Raw genomic sequence first — 19167 nt, 5'->3', positions numbered from 1 at the left:
ATAAGCATGTGACAAAATCTAACACCTCTTCATGTTAAAAATATTCAACAAACAAGAAGTAGAAGAGCACTTCCTCACCCATTAAAGGGCAGTTATGGAAAATCCACAGTTCATATCATACTTAATGGTGAATGAATGCATGTTTTCCCCCCAGATCAGGAACAAAAAATATCTAGTCTTGCCACTTCTATTCAACATTATGCTGGAAGTTCTAGCCAAAGAAACTAGACAAGAAAATGAAATAAAAGGCACACAGATTGGGAAAGAGTAAGATAGAGATAAGACTACCTCTATTTAAGATGATATGATCTTTTTTAAAAGAATTTTTGTAGGTACATAGTAGGTGTATGTATTTACGGGGTACATGGGATGTTTTGATACAGACATGCAATGTGAAATAAGCCCATCATGGAGACTGGGGTATCCATCCCCTCAGGCATTTATCCTTTGAGATATAAACCATTATATTCCTTAAGTTTAAAATATACAATTAAGTTATTATTAACTATAGCCACTCTATTGTGACTATAGATTTTCTTCATTCTTTATAGTTTTTGTACAGATTAGCCATCCCCACCTCTCCCCCAATCCCCCTACTACCCTTCCCAGCCTCTAGCAACCATAGCCTCCCGGGTAGTTGGGACTACAGACATGTGCTACTATGCCTGGCTTTTTTTTTGTTTGTTTCTTTTTGTTTTGTGAGGCAAAGTTTCACTATGTTGCCCAGGCTGGTCTCGAACTCCTGGGCTCAAGTGATCTGCCTGACCTCAGCTTCTCAAAGTGTTGGGATGAGAGTCATGAGCCACACTGTACCCAGCCAATTGTTTTGTTTGATTCCGCAAATGAGTGAGAGCATGCATTGTTTGTCTCTCTGTGCCTGACTTATTTCACTTAGCATAATGATCTCTAGTTCCATCCATGTTGTTGCAAATGATTGGATCCCATTCTTTTGTTATGGCTGAATGGTACTCTGTTGTGTACAGGTGCCACATTTTCTTTTTCCATTCATCTGTTGATGAACACTTGGCCTGCTTCCGAATCTCTAGTTATTGTAAACAGTGCTGCAACAAACATGGGAGTGCATAGGTATATCTTCAATATGCTGATTTCCTTTCTTTTGGGTATATACTCAGCAGTGAGATTGCTGGATCATATGGTAGCTCTATTTTTAGTTTTTAAAGGAACCTTCAGACTGTTGTACATAGTGGCTGTACTAACTTGCACTCCCACCAACATTGTAGGAGGGTTTCCTTTTTTCCACATCCTAGCTAGCATTTGTTATTGCCTATCTTTTGGATATAAGCCATTTTAATTGGAGTGAGAGGATATCTCATTGTAGTCTTGATTTGCATTTCTGATGATTAATGATAGAGCACACTTTCATATACCTGTTTGCTATTTGTATGTCTTTTTTTGAGAAATGTCTATTCAATCAAATCTTTTGCCCATTTTAAAATTGGATTGTTAGATTTTTGTCCTGTAAAGTTTTTGAGCTCCTTACATATTCTGGTTATTAATCCTTTGTCAGATAGGTAGTTTGCAAATATTTTCTCCCATTCTGTTTGTTGTCTCTTCACTTTCTTGACTGTTTCCTTTGCTGTGCAGAAGCTTTTTAACTTAATGTGATCCCATTTGTCCATTTTTGCTATGGCTGCCTGTGCTGATGGGATGTTGCTCAAGAAATATTTGCCCAGATCAATGTCTTAGAGAGCTGCTCCAATGTTTTCTTGTAGTAATTTCATAGTTTGAGGTCTTAGCTGTAAGTCTTTAATGTAGTTTGATTCGGTTTTTGTTTTTGGTGAGAGATGGGGGTCTAGTTTCATTCTTTGCATATGAATATTGAGTTTTCCCAGCACCAATTATTGAAAAGACTATCTCTTCCCCCAGCGTATGTTTCTGGTACTTTTGTCAAAAATGAGTTCACTGTATGTGTATGGATTTGTTTCTAGGTTTTCAATTCTGTTCCACTGGTCTGTGTGTCTGTTTTTATGCCAATACCATGCTGTTTTGGGTTACTATAAATCTGTAGTATATTTGAAGTCAGGTAATGTGATTTCTCCAGCTTTGTTCTTTTGCTTAGAATAGCTTTGGTTATTTTGGATTTTTTGTGATTCCATATAAATTTTAGGATTTTTTTTTCTATTTCTGTGAAGGATGTCATTGGTATTTTGATAGGCATTACACTGATTTTATACATAAGAAAGCCAAAGGAATATTCTAAAAATCTACAAAAATTAACAAGTTCAGCAAGATTGCAGGATACAAGATCAATATACAAAAATCAATCATTTTCTTTTGGCATTGACTCAGTGTTAAAAAAATTGGTTATTTTCTCTAAACTGGCAATGAATAATCTGAAATGAAATAATAAAACAATTCCATCTAAAATTGTATTAAAAATTAAAATATTTGTGAATAAATTTAACAAAGGAAGAGTAAAATTACATTTTAAAAACTACAAAATATCAGTGAAAGAAATTAAAGACTTAAGTGAATACAAAGACAGCTCATGTTCATGGATCTCAGCTCTACTGTTGTTAAGATGATAAAATTCTCCAAATTGATCTCCTGATTCAATGTAATCTCTATCAAAATCTCAGCTGACTTCATTGCTAAAATTGGTAAGTTGATCTTAAAATTCACATGGAAATTGATGGAACGTAGAATAGCCCAAACGCACCATTTTAAAAAACAGGAATAAAATTGGAGAACTCTTACCTCCTTATTTCAAACATATCAAAGCTACAGTAATTAAGATAGTGTGGTACCTACAAAAAGATAGACACATACAGATCAAGGGAATAGACATGACAGATAAATAACAGCATGTATTGACAAAGATGTGGAGAAACTGAAACCCTCATACACTCTTGGTAGGACTGTAAATGGTGCAGCTGTTTTGGAAAACAGCCTAACGGTCTCTCAAATGTTAAACATAAAGTTAACATATGAGTCAGTAATTCTATGCCTAGATATATAACAAAGAGCAATGAAAGTATATATTTACATAAAAACTTGTACACAAATATTTATAGTATTATTATTCACAATGGCTAAAAAGTAGAAACAAGTCAAATATTCATTAATTGATGAATAAAATAAAATGTGGTATATTCATAACTGAAATATTATTTGGTAATAGAAAAGAAAAAATTACTGATACATGCTACAATACTGATGAACATTAAAAATACTGTACTAAGTAAAAGAAGGAAATGAGAAAATAATGAGCGGGGAACAGCCTGGGGTGGTCACACTGAAAACATACAGTCATTAGGCTTAGTATTGATAAGCCAAGAGAAGGTCAGTAAAGGTATGAGGAGATTGATAATTTGTATTGAGGCCTGTTTCATCTAGAAGGATAAAGAGTCAAGGCAGAGTAACGGTGAATTCTATCAGATGCCCAGTACTTTAAACTGCTCTAGTTCCCCTTTTTTATTCTGAAGTTTCTAAAACCTGTTAAAAGCCAGGAATCTCATTATTAAGAATCAGGAAGAAGTTGAATCCCTGAATAAACCAATAACAGCCTCTGAAATTGAGGCAATAAATAATAGTCTACCAACCAAAAAAAAGTCCAGGACCAGAGAGATTCACAGCCGAATTCTACTAGAGGTACAAGGAGGAGCGGGTACCGTTCTTTCTGAAATTATTCCAATCAATGGAAAAAGAGGGAATCCTCCCTAATTCATTTTATGAGGCCAACATCATCCTGATACCAAAGCCTGGCAGAGACACAAGAGAAAAAGAGAATTTTAGACCAATATACCTGATGAACATCAATGCAAAAATCCTCAATAAAATACTGGCAAACTGAATCCAGCAGCACATCAAAAAGGTTATCCACCATGATCAAGTAGACTTCACTCCTGGGATGCAAGGCTGGTTCAACATATGCAAATCAATAAACGTAATCCAGCATATAAACAGAACCAAAGACAAAAACCACATGATTATCTCAATAGATGCAGAAAAGGCCTTTGCCAAAATTCAACAGCCCTTCATGATTAAAAACTCTCAATAACTTCAGTATTGATGGAACGTATCTTAAAATAATAAGAGCTATTTATGACAAACCCACAGCCAATATCACACTGAATGGGCAAAAACTGGAAGCATTCCCCTTCAAAACCGGCACAAGACAGGGATGCCCTCTCTCATCACTCCTATTCAACATAGTGTTGGAAGTTCTGGCTAGGGCAATCAGTCAAGAGAAAGAAATAAAGGGTATTCAATTACGAAAAGAGGAAGTCAAATTGTCCCTGTTTGCAGATGACATGATTGTATATTTAGAAAACCCATCGTTTCAGCCCAAAATCTCCTTAAGCTGATGAGCAACTTCAGCAAAGTCTCAGGATACAAAACCAATGTGCAAAAGTCACAAGCATTCTTATACACCAATAACAGAGAGTCAAATCATGAGTGAACTCCCATTCACAATTGCTTCAAAGAGAATAAAATACCTAGGAATCCAACTTACAAGGGATATGAAGGACCTCTTCAAGGAGAACTATAAACCACTGCTCAATGAAGTAAAAGAGGACACAAACAAATGGAAGAACATTCCATGCTCATGGATAAGAAGTATCAATATCATGAAAATGGCCATACTGCCCAAGGTCATTTATAGATTCAATGCCATCCCCATCAAACTACCAATGACTTTCTTCACAGAATTGGAAAAAACTACTTTGAAGTTCATATGGAACCAAAAAAGAGCCCACATTGCCATGACAATCCTAAGCCAAAAGAACAAAGCTGGAGGCATGATGCTACCTGACTTCAAACTATACTACAAGGTTATAGTAACCAAAACAGCATGGTACTGGTACCAAAACAGATATAGACCAATGGAACAGAACAGAGCCCTCAGAAATAATACCACACATCTACAACCATCTGATCTTTGACAAACCTGACAAAAACAAGAAATGGGGAAAGGATTCCCTATTTAATAAATGGTGCTAGGAAAACCGGCTAGCCATAAGTAGAAAGCTGAAACTGGATCCCTTCCTTACACCTTATACAAAAAGTAATTCAAGATGCATTAAAGACTTAAATGTTAGACCTAAAACCATAAAAACCCTAGAAGAAAACCTAGGCAATACTATTTAGGATATAGGCATGGGCAAGGACTTCATGTCTATAACACCAAAAGCAATGGCAACAAAAGCCAAAATTGACAAATGGGATCTAATTAAACTAAAGAGCTTCTATACAGTAAAAGAAACTACCATCAGAATGAACAGGCAACCTACAGAATGGGAGAAAAGTTTTGCAATCTACTCATCTGACAAAGGGCTAATATCCAGAATCTACAAAGAACTCAAACAAGAAAAAAGCAAACAACCCCATCAAAAAGTGGGCAAAGGATATGAACAGACACTTCTCAAAAGAAGACATTTATGCAGCCAACAGACAAATGAAAAAATGCTCATCATCACTGGCCATCAGAGAAATGCAAATCAAAACCCCAATGAGATACCATCTCATACCAGTTAGAATGGCGACCATTAAAAAGTCAGCAAACAACACGTGCTGGAGAGGATGTGGAGAAATAGGAACACTTTTACACAGTTGGTGGGAGTGTAAATTAGTTCAACCATTGTGGAAGACAGTGTGGCGATTCCTCAAGGATCTAGAACTACAAATACCATTTGACCCAGCGATCCCACTACTGGGTGTATACCCAAAGGATTCTAAATCATGTTGCTATAAAGACACATGCACACGTATGTTTATTGCAGCACAATTAACAATAGTAAAGACTTGAAACCAACCCAATGTCCATCAATGATAGACTGGATTACGAAAATGTGACACATATACATCATGGAATACTATGCAGTCATAAAAAAGGATGAGTTCATGTCGTTTGTAGGGACATGGATGAAGCTGGAAACCATCATTCTCAGCAAACTATGGCAAGGACAAAAAACCAAACACCGCATGTTCTCACTCATAGATGGGAATTGAACAATGAGAACACTTGGACACAGCAAGGGGAACATCACACACTGGGGCCTGTCGTGGGGTGAGCAGAGTGGGGAGTGATAGCATTAGGAGATATACCTAATGTAAATGATAAGTTAATGGGTGCAGCACACCAACATGGCACATGTGTACATATGTAACAAACCTGCACATTGTGCATATGTACCCTAGGACTTAAAGTGTGTTTGTGTGTGTGTGTGTGTATATATATATAAAAAACTAAAAAACTAAAAAAAAGAAATATATTTTTCCGAAGAGAATGATTTAAATGTTTATTGTTTCTTAGATTTAAAAAAAGCAGCTAAGTTTTCCATTCATTTAAAAAATAATACATGATTTTTGGCTGGGTGCAGTGACTCATGCCTATAATCCCAGGACTTTGGCAGGCTTGAGGCAGGTGTGTCACCTGAGGTCAGGTGTTCATGATCAGCCTGGCCAACACAGCGAAACACCGTCTCTACTAAAAATACAAAAAAATTAGCTGGATGTGGTGTTGGGCGCCTGTAATCCCAGCTACTTTGGAGGCTGAGGCAGGATAATTGCTTGAGCTCAGGAGGTAGAGGTTGCAGTGAGCTGAGATTGTGCTACTGCACTCCAGCCTGGATGACACAGTGAGACTCTATCTAAAAAAAAAAAAAAAAAAAAAAAAAAGGTAATACATGATTTTTATAGGATTATTAAAGAATACAAATAAGTGTAAGAATGAAAACAGACCTATTATTTAAAACCAAATAACTATTAAACTGTTGATATTTTTGCATATCTTTCTCAGACGTTTTTTCTGCTTTCATTTTTTGCAAAGCAGTGATAATACTAAATTTCATACATTTTTAAAAAGAAAGTCCACATTTAAGCAAATTATTTGAAAAAATTATGTAAAATAACATGACATTATTGCATCATAATATTTTCATTACCATTCACTATTGTTTATCATTTAGGTTGTTTCCAAATTTAGTTAAAAAGAATGTTGTAATGTTTCCTGTGGATAATGCTTTTTCTATGCTTCCTTAAAACAGATTTTTAGACACTGGGTGAAAGGATAATAACATCTTTAGGTATGGTATACATACATAGATCAGTTGTTTACCAAAAGTTGTACTAATTTATACCTACCCACAGTGTAAGAAAATACCTGTTTCTGGACATTTTCACAAACATGTCATGTTACCCTCACGAGCACTATTGTCTTAGCAAATCTCTAGAACATGAATCTGAAATTCCACTCATAACCTATATTGAAAGAGGAACTCATTATAAGTTTCATAAAAGGAGAAATTGTTAATATTTGCTATAAAGATTTTGCATAGCTTTATGAGATAAATGTACTATACATTAAATAAGAGTAAAGTTAATTTTTCTTATTGCGGAAAAGAATGAGTTTGTATCAGCTTGATTCAAATCAAAAAACTATTTTGGCCATTTCTGCTATTGGCAATGCACTGTAATGAATTTTAGAAAGTATGAAGGATTATAAGAAGCTTATAGTTTGTTTGGGAAGTTGTTAGCACAAAAGTAGTTCAATAACCATATGAGATTTAAATAAATAGTTTCAGAAAACAGCAGAAGAGTTGTTCAAGGTCTGCACAAAATTATTTGTCAAAGATAATACAGAAAAATGAAGCCTCTGGAAGTTCAGATGCAAGAGATCATTTCAGGTTAGGATAAGATTTATTAATTACAGAACTTACTAAATATATAGAAAACATAGAAAAGTCTTGGTTTTTAATTATTCAAAAGTCTTTGAACCATAAGCATCAGCCTTTTAAAAATTCTGTTTAGTGTTTATAACATTTAATCATTTAATTTTTAGATTACTGTTTTTTTCCTTTTTATTATTTCTACTTCAAGACCTACTTCTAACAAAGTATCTTGTAATAGATTACACTAAACACACTAAACAGCCCCAGTGTGTGAGTAGTTACTTGCACCTATGAGTAGTTACTTGCACCTATGGTTCACCTAGTCCAATTATTGGGGCTTTTTTCCCTTGGTATGTATATATATTTTTTGGAGCATCTATTATAATATAATGGTGAATCAATTGGTGCTAGGTTCTTTTGTTTCATATCTATGACATAGCAAAATATCCTTCTTGGATAGTAGAATATTATTCATGCTAAATAAATGTTACTATCAACACTGGCAGCCCACTTTAGTCAATGCTATGAATGAATTTCCATCTTATTACTGTGAAGAAATCACTTTTTTAAAGGTCTGAAGTTCATACACATGCACACACCAACATAACACACACTTTTATGGTACTTAAAAAATGCCATAGTTGATGAGTTATTTGAGATGAGAAAGCATTTATAATAAATTTGAAAAGCTTCAGAATCTTGCTATCCAGAAATTCACCGTTTGTGCTAGATTGAATGTGTCCTCCAGAGTTCATGCGTTGCAAACATAATCCCCAATGCAACAACGTTGAGAAGTGGGAGTTTCAAGAGGTGATTAGGTTATGAGGGCTCTGCCCTCATAAATGAATTAATGTGGTTATCATAGGACTGGGTTCATTATTGTGAGAGTGAGTTTGTTATAAAAGTGAGTTTGACCCTCTCTTGTTATATCTTATATACATGTTCTATTGCTTTTCCGCTTTTGGCCATTGGGATGATGTGGCAAGTGGGTCCTCAACAGGTGTAGGCCCCTTGACCTTGGACTTCCCAGTCTGCAGGACCATGAGAAATACATTTTTCTTTATAAATTATGCAATCTGTGGTATTCTGTTATAGCAACACAAAATGGACTAAGACAATTCCCATATTCAGAAGACTGAAGGCAAAACAGGAGAGAGGTCCCATTACCTGAATATTCTTTACCCAATCAAAAGTTCTAACAGCATAAAAAACTGACTGATACATGCATCACTCACTAATTGGGCCCTTCTCAAATATCCTTCCCTACTCAACACTAAAGAGCCTGTTCTTACTCTTCATGACAAAAGTTTTGTTGGTCAGTCTTTCTCTAATCACTGGATGGTGTAAACATGTCTGTTCTTTTGGGATGCTATCTATGTCTATAAAAATATGCAAATTTACTCAAAGTCAATATTGGGAAAGATGTGGGACTTCATGGAGTTAATGAAAATTATATTTGAACACTACTCACATCACAAAGCCAGTAAGAGCAGTTGAATAGTGAAATAAAGAAAATAAGCAAGGATCATGACTCAATGGGTGTTTGAAAGGAGAATAATATAAACATTAGTGACTGGAGACACCTTTAGGAAAACTAAAAATCCCTCTGAATATTTTTGCAAAAAACAAGAACCTCTTTAAAAACCATAATAGAAAGGTAAACAATAAGGGCAAGATGTCATATTGCATTACCATCAACTTTGTTAGAAATTACAAAAATGAAAATAAAAGTGTCATTTATCGTTTGTTGCTCTTCAATATTCCCACAGTTAAAATTATAACTTGCATTTAAATAGCCTTCTGTTAAATATTTTTCATAATTAAGTCCCACTAAACGTACCACTACTATTTACCATAAATCTTTGGTTCCTTTACTGTAAGTCTTTGGTTCCTATTTCATTTAGATTCCTTGTTCTGGCAGCAATTATTCTTAGATAACAACAATAATAATAATAAAGAACAAGTCATAAAAATAATGTTGCTTCTTAAAAATGAGTACAACCAGATTAAATGAATTCCTTTTTTAAAACAGAGGCAAACCTTAATTAATTGTGCTCATAAACAAAGCATTCATAGTTCTGGTACAGTGTTAACAAAGAAAGCAATGTCCATCATCTGCAATCTTTGTTTATAAAATGATAGATTTCAATGCAGAGAGTGTAGGGAGTAGGGTGAAAAAGTGATTACAGCTCACCTAAATAAACAGGGGTCTGCAAAGTCTAGAAAATTAAAATCAATGAGAAGTGATATGGTAAGTCTGCTTGTCAGCTCGGGGATCGAAATGCAGAAGAAATATGATCATAACTCTGATGAATCTTAGCCCAACATTTCTCATCAACTAAAGTTTTTAAAAGATATATATTAAAAGTCAAATGACATACATGAATATGAAATAATCAATATATCAGATGATAAAAAGCTAGAATCATTCAGAAAGTAATAAAAATCAGTTTCCCAAAATGGTAAGAAAATATGTTCACGTATTAAAAGGGAAAAAAAGCTTTATATTAAATAATCCAACTACTAAATCAAATGGCAGATTTCATGTCTGTAAGAACAAACACTTTAGTCATGATAACTGTCAATTTCTTTCAACTGAAATATTATTGCTAAATACTATATGGACATCTGAAAGTACTAATAACAAAAAGAAGTGCTTGCTGCTGTTAAAACTTTTTAAAACTTTTATTAAATTATACAGTATTCTGAAGAATAAGTAGAAAAAAATGAATAAAGTGATCATGTATAAAAATGTAATGAATTGGAAGCCAGGCACAGTGGCTCACACCTGTAATCCCAGCACTTTGGGAGGCTGAGGTGGGCGGATGGCTTGAGCTCAGGAGTTCCAGACCAGCCTAGGCAACATGGTGACAGCTTGTCTCTATTTAAAAAAAAAAAATGTGGTGAATTAGAGTGTATGCCCCAACTAACAGTGGTGATGTGATAATATGGGCATATTATTCTCAGATATTCTCATTATTCAGGAAAATCTGGATTTTAATGTAATATTTCCTAATTTTTAAAGATTATGTGAGGCCAGCGATACAAGCCTGTTGGCTGAATCTGGCCTGTAAGCCAGAGATTTGTAAATCTAATATTTTGGTTAAGTTTGGTTAATTTACATCTACAACAAAGAAAGTAGATGTTTCAAACAGTTTAGTCCAATTTTCTCACGTCAATTCTATTAATATCATTCTTTCTTTTAGTATGTTTACAAAATTCAACACGATAAGATCTGAATCAGCTTTCATTTCTAATGTGTTGACATTAGGTAGGAGGCAGATGAGAAAAAAGAGGTTGTATGTGCACTGGGACTTGTGAACAAGAACAGTTACCATGTCAAAGGTATACAACTGTCATTGAGATGACTTTTTCCACTCTCTTTCAGTTATCCTTCAGTTATTCAGAATAACAGAGGGTTGTGAACTAAGCTGTCTGTTTGAAGAGCAGATGGGGAAAGTAGCTGCTTTGAAATGTGATTAAAATATGAGGCCTCTGTTTAGTATTTATTTTTCTTTTTAAGCTTCAGATTTGTGGCTTAAGCAACTTTAATCAAGGGAAGAAGGACTAGACAGCTGCTGTGGCCCTAGTCTGCTGCTATGTTTCTGCATGGGGAAGGCTATAATAGCAGACAGCAAACAAATAACCCACTCTATCATTTGCCAAGGCTGTGAGGAAAAAGTCACTCATATATTGTTGGGGAGAGTGCAGTGTGGGTAGACAACCTTTATGGAGAGCAACTAGCCCGTATCTATCCAAATTAACAATGCATTTACTATTTTGTATTCTGATTCTGAGTAGTTACACAAATCTATGTATATATTAAAATTGATAGAATAGTACATCAAAAGAAAGAAAAAGTCATTTTACAATCTGATAATTTAAAAACAAAAAAGAAAGAAAAAAAAGCAAGTGAGCCTGGCATCAGGTTTGTAGCCATTTTTTGGTTAATAATCCCAGCATCTTAAAGGTGGCAGTACAGACAAGACCCATCCATTATCTCCTCTAATTTTATAATTACTCCATTGAGATAGGGATCAGCCCCCACTTTCGATAGAGGGTGATACCAAGGCTCCATGAAAGGGGAGGTAACTTGCCCAAAGCCACGACCAAGTCAAGGATGAAACCCAGATCAAAGGCAAGTCTGCCTGCACAACACAGCCACCAGGTTCCTTCCCTGATGCCCTTATTATCTGTTGTTTTGAGGTGATTGAAGTAATAGAAAATTCTTAAAAAATGTATTCACTCTTTGACTCAGTAATCATACCTTTGGAAATGTACCTTAGAGATATCCTGTGTATATACAAAATGACAATATTTAAGGTTATTTACTGTGCTGGTTTTACATCAGCAAAAGATTGAAAAAAAAAGTGTTCCTTTATGAGGGGTTGGTTAAATAAGCAATGGCATATACTTCTAATGTAACAAGATGCAACTCTAAAGAGAAATGAAGAAGCTCTCCATGTGTGGAGATTTAATCCCCGAAACTCCAATATAAATTATTCAGTAAAAAAAGCAAGGACAAAATAGTATATATAGTATGCTACCATTTGTGTAAGAAGAGAGCAAATACATCTGGATCTATATTGTTATATTTGTGTTTATATAAACAAACATCAGAAGAGTACAAAAGAAACTAGTGATAACAGTGACCAGAAGTGGGTGGTAGTGGGGGCCGAATGGGGTAAAAGCAGGATACACAGTGTATACCTTCTAATATTGTTTTGATTTTTGAACCAAATGTGGCAAGTTAGGAAGATAGTTAAGAAAGAAAGGGTTTATAAAGCAGCTGAGTGTGGCTATGTTCGTGTGCTAACCTTTTTCTGGGCTCCCAGAAGCAGAAATTTTACTTTAACCTTTGCACTGCTCTAGGAAGCATAGATATGATTCATTTAGAGTACTTTTGGCTATATTTGTGTGTGAAGGAGGAGGAGAAAACTGTATTGGGGACTTTGGTGGACAGCACATTTCTTGTGACTTAAAATAGGGCCATCAGTGAAGGACAAATGGCTTAGTTCTTAGAATTGTTCGGCATATTCCACTACAGGTATGAAATAATTTTATCTGAATAGGAAAGGAAATGCCTGCTCTACCTACCTCAGGACTAAAATTAGGTTTCCTATTTCTGCTTCCAAATGCTAAAAGCTAAATATTGTATGCTGTGGCTGAAAGAGCAAAGGATTCTAATACTTTGGTCTTAGCAGTTAAAGCTGTCAAATACAAATACCAGATAATGTATATCTACTTCACTCCCATCCCCAAAGAATCATTATTCATAAAACTCTCACTGAGAGTTTTTCCTTACTGCAAAAAGTCCACGATGGATTGGAGATCCAATAACTTTCCAGGCTCAGGGTTACCTACTTTCCATAAGACTATGTAAATATGGAAGGAAGCTGCTGTAACAAAGACATGCAATCATAGCTACATATCTAGTGATTTAGATTGCATTCTCACACCTTATTGCATTTAATCTTTACAAACACTCTGATGTGTGGGTGTTATCATCTCTGTTTCATAAGTGAAGAAACTGACATCCAGAAAGGTGAGGTGACTGGATAATGGAAGAGGCTGGACTTGAACCTAGATCTTCTGATTTTGAGCCCAAATGATTTTTCAGTACTGTACAGCTTTATATAATTGCCATTGCCTGACATAAAAATACGCTGACTAGTATAGAGACAACTAATAATTGCATCTGATGGGGGGGGGGGACAGTGGTTTAAGTCTTAAAAGTCAGTCTATATGGAAAAAATATCCCATAGTTAAAGTTACTTTTGAGGATCATTTAAATGACCCAGAAAGTACAGAAATACAGTGTAGGGGAGGTTTAACAACCTTGATAATATTTCATTTTAAAGTACAAATTAATATATCATATATAGTAATTATATGTCTAAAATATGCTACATGTATTTTACAAAAGAGAATGGCTATAAGTGAATTTATACATTAAACATGTATATCACGCAACTCCACTGTACAAATAATGGCTAACATTCATTGAGGGTTCACACTGCTATGCTAATTATACATATATATACACACACATTATATATATACATATTTTTTAACCTTGAACAACATGAGTTTTTGAGATTTCATTTAATCCTTTCAAGATGTCTATGAAGTAGATATGTCATAAATACAGATGAGGAAACAAAGGTATTGAAAAGATGAGTCATGCAGGAAGCAAATATCAATAACAGGATTTGAATCCACCCAATTTGAGTCTGGAAGTCATGCCCTGAGAACATGAATTGGTATTCTTATTCTTGTTTTGCTGTAGCATATCTATGCATTAAACAGATAAATAGAATGAATCATATATATGCCAAAGAAATTAGGTCATATCCTAATTTCCAAATACGTATGTGCAAACTGTTTTCACAGGATTCCTGGTCAAGATGGTACTGGCAATAGACACTTTAGAGACTTCTCTATTTAAAACAGTACTCAGCAATTACAGATAAAGTATAAGATATATTATTGACAAAGTATAACAGAATAAAGTATAAGAGATATAGCAAAGAAAAAAATCAAGATGCTGCTGGACTAAAAATAAAAGTCACTGTGTAACAGAACACAAAGTAGTATGCAAGGCTGACATTATAGAATAGTTAAGCTCCAGGTCTAGTAGCAGTTAGATGCACCAAGGGTTAATATTGCATGTTAGTGGAGATTAAAAAGAACCACCTGGCAAAAGACTTGAGCAAGTCTCAGTGCATAATAATGGCACTAAGATGTGATTCCCCAAACTGTGAAAAGAAGCTGAAAAAAGCTTTTGGAGATAAACCATTATATAAAACCAGGAAGACAGAGGAGGCAGACAAATCCTAGCTCCTAAAACTTAAGCCAATCCCGCCCACTGACTCAGTGATTGGGATAAACAGAAGGAGATAGAGATAGAGAGAAAAAAAGTCACTGTCAGGATGAACCTGCAAAATGATTTCCAAAGCACTTGAGGAAAACTAAAGCTAAGAAAGTCAACAAACACAATTGAAAGAGCATGAATTTTTTAAAAAAATGCATGAGGAAATATATTTACAGAGCAATCAAAATAAAACATAAAAATAAGAGTTGACGATTCATACAGAAGTCAAGGAAGAAATATCTTAAAAAAGAATAACAAATTTTGAAAACAAAATCAAAAGAAAATATAAGAATTGATGTACCCAAAAAATGACAAAAATTCTTGGAAATTGAAATTTATTATTTGAAAAAGAAAAATCCTAGTAGAGAGGACATATTAGAAAAGGATATAGTAGAAAAGGCACCTAGTAAACTGGAAAACAGGATTGAGCAATTCAGTGAGAATGTGATACAGAGATACAGAGAGATGAAAACTGAAACAGTGTTAAAAGTCATGGAGGATACAAGCCTTAACACAGAACAAATTTTAGAAATAGAATATAGAAGCCGTGGTAGATAAGAATGTTTGCACAGATAATATCTAAGATATCCCTAGTACTAAAGGTCAGTCGAATACCTTAGATTAAAAGCATCATTATCATCAAATCCAGAGAAGATAACATCCATAAAAATATATCCACACCTCAATCCACCACAGAGCAAGTACAAAATCAAGGTTAATAAGAAGTCTTAATGCTATCCGAGAGAAAAAGATGATCTGTAAGGTAACAATAGTTAAATGGGAGATTTCTTTTCTCTCAAAAGATACTGAAAGATATTAGAGTCTGATCTTCAAATTGCTGAGGTAAAAGTAACTGTAGCCTAAACACTTAAAATTAGCTAAATTACCATTAATTAGAGAGGCCAAAATAAAGGTCTTTTCAGAACTACAAAAAGTAGTTTACCTGCTACATGTGCTTGCCGAAATAACTACTTTTCACAGCAAGAAAACAATTTTAGGCCAGGCGTGGTGGCTCATGCTTGTAAATCCAGCACTTTGGGAGGCTGAGATGGGTGGATTGAGTGCAGGAGGTTGAGGCCAGCCTGGGCAACATGGCAAAACCCCTCTCTACCAAAAATACAGAAATAAGCTGGGCAGGAAGTGCGCACCTGAAGTCCCAGCTACTCGGGAGGCTGAGGTGGAAGGATGGGTGATCAAGGCTGCAGTGAGCTGTGATCGTGCCACTGCACTTCAGCCTGGGTGACAGAGTGAGATACCCACCTTGAGAAAAATGAAACAAAAAGCAGAGAAAAAGAAAACTGAACATTGAGGGAAGGCAAGGGACATAAGAAGTAACTGTGAGGATGGAAATCAAACTACTGTCCCTTTTAAAATAAAGTCCACAAAATACAAAGGTGAATTAAGTTCTAGAAAACCTGTAAAGAAAGACAGCAGATAAAACGTGCAAGGATTGTTTAACTAAAGGATACAGTAAATGATTTTAGACTCTGAGAAATATAATATAGTCCACATGTATATTAAAATTGGTGGTTAATTTTTTTTCTTTCTTTTTTTTTTGCAGTTAGTTTTTAAAAGAATAGAAATACAAATCTGTAGTTTCCAAACTAGGAAATGAGAAAAAAGAAAAAAGCAGAAGCAACCCAGAGAAATATCAGTTCAACAGATGTCATGAAAGAAGGAAAAAAGTGAAGAAAAATTAACTAAACAAAACCACAATAAAATGGTTAAAATGAGCCTAAAGCCAGATGTGGTGGTATGTGCCTCTAGTCCCCGCTACTGGGGAGGTTGAGGCAGGAGGATCACTTGAGCCCACGAAGTTTGAGGCTGCAGTACACTATGACTGCACCTGTGAATAGCCACTGCACTTCACCTGTCCAACACAGAGACATCTCATGTCTTAAAAAAGAAAGAGTCCAAATGTGTAACTATAATAAATTAAATTAACTTCTTAAAGGAAAAATACTATCAGAATGGAATTAGAAAAATAAATCCAGCTTTATGATGTTCAGATGAGATACATCTAGAGCTAAATGAAAATAAAGAAGAATGGAAATGATATTCCAAGCAAATACCAGCCAAAAGAAAAGTAGCAAAGCAATACTGTGATAGTGGATTGTGGGTGTCATCTTGACTGGAGGAAGGGATACTCAGACAGCTGGTAAACTATTAATTACTCTCAATGTTTCAGTAGGCACAGTGCCTGACCTTTTTCTGCTGAATGAGAAATTCAGATGGTTTTGCTTTATTTTGCTTTATTTTTATTTGTTATAGACAGGGTCTTGCTTATTGCCCAGGCTATAGTGCAGTTGTACAACCATAGCTCACTGCACCCTCGAACTGCTGTGCTTAAACGATCCTCCCGACTCGACCTCCCTAGTAGCTAAGACTGTAGGCTCGTGCCACCACACCCAGATAACTTTTCCCATTTTTTAGAAATAGGATCTCACTATGTTGCCCAGGTTGGTTTTGAACTTCTGGCCTCAAGTGATCCTCCCTGCTTGCCTTCCAATGTTGGGATTACAGGTGTGAGCTACAACAACTTGATGGCTTCACTTTTGATTAGGATGACTAGGTTGCCCCAGTGTGTCTGTGATGGTGTTCCCAGTGGAGACTGGCATGTGGTTGGTGGAGTGGGTGGAAAATACGCACCCTCAATGTGGGTAGGCAACATCCAATTGCTTGGGACAAAAAAGTGCAGGAAGGGCAATTTTTCACCACTTCTCTCCTAGAGTCACGACACTCTTCTCCTGACTTTGGACTTCAGAACTCCAGGTTCTCCAACCTTTGAACTCCAGAACTGATACCAGTGGCCTACTGGGCTCTCAGGCCTTCAGTCTTAGACTGAGAATTACACTATCAGCTTCTTTGGTTCTGAGGCCTTCATACTTGGACTGAGCGAATCTATTGGCTTTCCTGGTCCTCTAGCTTGCAGTCTATCATGGGACTTCTCTGCCTCCATAATCAAGTGAGCCAATTCCCCTAATAAATCCCTTTCACATACCTCTAGATATATCCTACTGGTTCTGTCTCTGGAGAACCCTGACTAAAACAAATAAATTTAAAAAATAGAATTTAGGGCAAATAAACATTAAATGAGAAAAAGTGGCATTAAAAAATGTATGAAGATTTTAAAATGATGGCCTTAATATGCTTAAAAGCATACAAATTACCCAAAGAAATGGAAAAATCCACAGACACAGTGAGAGATTTTCACATACACATACACAACCCTATCAAAACCTGATGGATTATAAGGATAAAAGTTAGTAAAAATAGATTTGAACAACACAATCAACAAGCCTCTCTATCAGCTATATATACAACCCTGTACTAAAAAATAGAGAATCCCTTTCAAACACACACACAGACCATTCATGAAAACAGATAACACACTAAACCTCAAAATAAGCCCAAATAAGTGCCAAAGAATCAGAATCATATAAACCAGCCCTCTGATCACAATATAATAACAATATGGATGCACCTCAAATACATTATATTAAGTGAAAGAAGATAGAATCGAACGCTACATATGGTGTAATTATGTTTAGATGGCAGTCTGGAAAAAGCAAAACTACAGGGACAGAAAACAAACCATTGGTTGCCAAGGGCTGAAGCTGGGAGAGGGATTTACTACAAAGGGACCCAAGAAAATGTTCGTGGGTGACGGAGGTTCTGTGTCTTCACTATGGTGGTGGTTAAATGAATGTGTACACATGCCAAAACTCAGAACTATACACTAAGAAGGTGATTGGACTTTATGCAAATTATGTCTTAATTAACCTGATATTAAAAACTGTTCAATTAGTTAAAACAATAAAAAGCATTTCCTCAATGCATTTATTAAATTAGAAAAACAAAGATAAAAAGCTAATCAATTATGTCCCAATCAAATAAGTGAGAAAAGAAATAAGAGTAAATATAAGAAAGAAGAAAGAGGACAATAATGATAATATAGACCAATCTCTAGCAGGACTGATGAAGAAAATGAAACAGGCACAAATAGAAGGCATTATGAATGAAAAACAGCACATAATACTGATAAAGTAGACACAAAAAACTACATTGCTTAAGTAATTACAGGTAAAGTAGAGACGAAAAACTACATTGCTAGAGGCCAAGAGTTCAATAGACTAGCTTGGGCAACAGAGTGAGACCCTGTCTCTAAAAAATAAGTTACAGAATATTAAAAACAACTCTAGGAAATATTTGACAGCTTAGATGAACTGAAAAATTTATACATATATTTATATTTGTTTGTATTATATGCATAATGTATATTAGCCACATATTTAAGTTTGTATTTTCTCTGGTAAAATTTAAATAAAGGAGTGAATTCTACAATATGCTTCCTAGTGTTACACTAAGACCAAATTTTAATGATCTATATTTATCCTAAACTCTTATCAGGAATGTTTCCCTTATCACCCAAATATTATTCATATTTTTAGACTCAAGGCTTTGAACTTTCCATAAATTCTTACCATGTCTCATAAATGCTCTTTACTTGCCTTACCTTAATAATTATTATTCATTGAACCAGATCACACACTTTGTATTCTCAACTGGACTTAAGAGTGATGTTGATGAAAGGGAGACACAATTGTTCTCCGAAGCCACAGAGCCAAAAGTACCACAACTGAGTATACCAAAATGAGA

Source organism: Piliocolobus tephrosceles, chromosome 11 (assembly GCF_002776525.5).
Source record: "Piliocolobus tephrosceles isolate RC106 chromosome 11, ASM277652v3, whole genome shotgun sequence".
Classification (NCBI taxonomy): domain Eukaryota; kingdom Metazoa; phylum Chordata; class Mammalia; order Primates; family Cercopithecidae; genus Piliocolobus; species Piliocolobus tephrosceles.
This window is presented reverse-complemented; position numbering follows the sequence as displayed.